This window comes from Scyliorhinus canicula, chromosome 31, assembly GCF_902713615.1.
Source record: "Scyliorhinus canicula chromosome 31, sScyCan1.1, whole genome shotgun sequence".
Classification (NCBI taxonomy): domain Eukaryota; kingdom Metazoa; phylum Chordata; class Chondrichthyes; order Carcharhiniformes; family Scyliorhinidae; genus Scyliorhinus; species Scyliorhinus canicula.
In genome coordinates, this window is record NC_052176.1 from 6,750,955 (window position 1) to 6,754,363 (window position 3,409).

Sequence of the window (3,409 nt, forward strand, 5' to 3'; positions counted from 1 at the left end):
CAATAACACTTCGCCCAACCCAGCTTTCGACGCACCTGTCGATACCCGCGGCTGCTTTGCACGGCCAACAGATGTCAGTACTGGAGCTGTTGCCAATGCTGCCTGTAACATTTGCTACTCATAGAACAAAGAAAAGTACAGCACAGGACGTCGGCCCTCCAAGCCCGACCATGCTGCCCGTCTGAACTACAATCTTCTACACCTCCTGGGTCCGTATCCCTCGACATGCTCTTGTCTGTCAGTCCGTTGGAAAACAGTGTGCGGGATTCTCCGATTGCTGTTGCCGAAATTGCATCCAGCGTTTGGCCGGGGAATCCGTCTTTAGGCCGAAATCGGGGGGGGGGGGCATTTTTCGGATGCTCCGCCCCCTCAGTGTGATCGCTGAGTACGCCCCCGCCTCCAAGTTCCCCATCCAGGGCAACTATCTCTTTCAACTTTCCGTGAGGATCGTGCGGGAAAGACACAGGACACTTCCCGACGGGAGGGCGGAGGGCGGAATACATTCCTGGCAGAGTCTGACCATTGGGAGTGGGATGCTGAACCCAGGTACAAAGAGGATGCACAGAGGCGAATAAGGAGCAGAATCCATTCAGCATGAGGTTTAATTGGAGTCAGGCAAGGTGATTAAAATATACACGACCACAAAATAATCAGCCTGGTAGAAAACTTGAACATTTAAGGCCCAAAGGTGCTTTGGAACTGGCAGTGGAGAAGGGCAGGAGGTGTGGAGGGAGGGGTGGGGTGTCTGTGAGACCTGACTGCTGCACTGTCAGAGGGTCAGTACTGAGGGAGTGCTGCACTGTCAGAGGGTCAGTACTGAGGGAGTGCAGCACTGTCAGAGGGTCAGTACTGAGGGAGTGCCGCACTGTCAGAGGGTCAGTACTGAGGGAGTGCTGCACTGTCAGAGGGTCAGTACTGAGGGAGTGCTGCACTGTCAGAGGGTCAGTACTGAGGGAGTGCCGCACTGTCAGAGGGTCAGTACTGAGGGAGTGCCGCACTGTCAGAGGGTCAGTACTGAGGGAGTGCCGCACTGTCAGAGGGTCAGTACTGACGGAGTGCTGCACTGTCAGAGGGTCAGTACTGAGGGAGTGCTGCGCTGTCAGAGGGTCAGTACTGAGGGAGTGCTGCACTGTCAGAGGGTCAGTACTGAGGGAGCGCCGCACTTTCAGAGGGTCAGTGCTGAGGGAGTGCTGCACTGTCAGAGGGTCAGTACTGAGGGAGTGCTGCACTGCCATGGGGTCAGTACTGAGGGAGTGCTGCACTGTCAGAGGGTCAGTACTGAGGGAGTGCTGCACTGTCAGAGGGTCAGTACTGAGGGAGGGCCGCACTGTCAGAGGGTCAGTACTGAGGGAGGGCCGCACTGTCAGAGGGTCAGTACTGAGGGAGGGCCGCACTGTCAGAGGGTCAGTACTGAGGGAGGGCCGCACTGTCAGAGGGTCAGTACTGAGGGAGGGCCGCACTGTCAGAGGGTCAGTACTGAGGGAGGGCCGCACTGTCAGAGGGTCAGTACTGAGGAGTGCCGCACTGTCAGAGGGTCAGTACTGAGGGAGGGCCGCACTGTCAGAGGGTCAGTACTGAGGGAGGGCTGCACTGTCAGAGGGTCAGTACTGAGGGAGGGCGGCACTGTCAGAGGGTCAGTACTGAGGGAGGGCTGCACTGTCAGAGGGTCAGTACTGAGGGAGTGCCGCACTGTCAGAGGGTCAGTACTGAGGGAGTGCTGCACTGTCAGAGGTGGCAATGCCCAGACAGGCCATTGTGAATGTCACATCTTCCATGTCAAGAGGATGTAAATGGTCAGACAGACACTAATGGTGAAATACCCAGGGTCCCGCTCTGTCCATCGAGATGTGGGCAGGGATTACTCCACCGTATGCGATTGCTGCGTTAGTGCGGGCAGTCCGCCCATGGCACTGTGCCCCCCCCCCCCAGGCCGGTGCCATGTCCCAATGGGCCAGGGTCTGTCAGCTGAAGCGTCCGGTGGACAATCTGTTAGCAGTTACACTGAGTCAGTGGTGTGGGTGGGAGTGGGGGTTTGGGGGTGGGATCAGGCAGCGGCAGGAGCAGCAAGCTGGCCCATCTGGAAGGCAGTTGGTTAAGAGATGATTTGTTAACCTTGGCAGAAGCATCGAGACTTCAGCAGACTGGCGTCTGGTCGGCTCCACCAGCTGGGAGAGAGGCCTCGGCATGGCTTCACTCAGACTGCTAACAGTCACTAGGAAGAGATAGAAAGGCGTGGTTAGTTAATCGAGACACGCGAGCTCCGTGTAAAGAGAACAAGATCGATTATGAATGTGGTCAGAAACGGGGGGGGGGGGGGTGTCAATCTCCGGGAGCAGACGTGGAGTGACCGACGTTGGGCGTGTTTGTTGGTGCAAAGTACAGGAACAGCGAGACAGGAACTCTCCTGCAGTGGGGCCGGATTACGGCTTATCGAACGGGGGGAGCGTAAGAAGCAAGGGGCAGCAGTCTGGCCGGGAGGACTATCGAAGTGCGTCAGGAAAGGTGGCGGAGGGACTGGGTGTTGAGGAGGAGGCCGAAGGCAGGGGAGCGGCGAAGGAGATGGCGATGCGGCTGCATCGCGTGCTGCGTATCTACCGAGACTTGGGTGCGGAGTCGGCCATACGGCGGGCTGGGGTTCAAACAGGGTCAAGGCAGCCCGCTGCAGGGAAGGAATACAGTTTGGGGCGTTGTGTCCTGCTCGTCTACAAGTCACGAACCAGAAACGGGAATTTTATTTCGATAGGCTGGAGGAGGCAAGTAGTTTTATGAGACACCGTGGACTGAGGTACGTACGAGAACACTGAACTTTGGAGATGCCAATGCGGCGTGGACCTGGGATAGCTGGGTAGAGAGGGGCTGTGGCTGATCGGCGGAGGGGGGATGCGAACCGGTTGATGATGTGGAACATTAGGGGTTGAATGGGCCGAGTAAGAGGTAGAACATAGAACATAGAACAGTACAGCACAGATCAGGCCCTTCGGCCCTCGATGTTGTGCCGAGCAATGATCACCCTACTTAAACCCACGTAACCCGTATACCGTAACCCAAGAATCCCCCCATTAACCTTACACTACGGGCAATTTAGCATGGCCAATCCACCTAACCCGCACATCTTTGGACTGTGGGAGGTCTCGCGATTTTGCTCATTTAAGGGGTTTGAAGGCGGACGTGGTGTTTCTTCAGGAGGCGCATTTGAAGGAGGGGGGGAACCAGACGAGGTTGAGGAAGGGTTGGTGGGGCACATGTTCCATTCAGGGTTGGATATGAAGAGGAGGGCGGGAGTTGACCAATAAGAGGATGGCTTTTGAGCCGGGGAGTATAGTGATAGACCCTGGGGGAAGATTTGTGATGGTGAGTGGGAGGTTGGTGTGGTGCTGTTGAATGTGTGTGCTCCGAATTGGGACCGCGT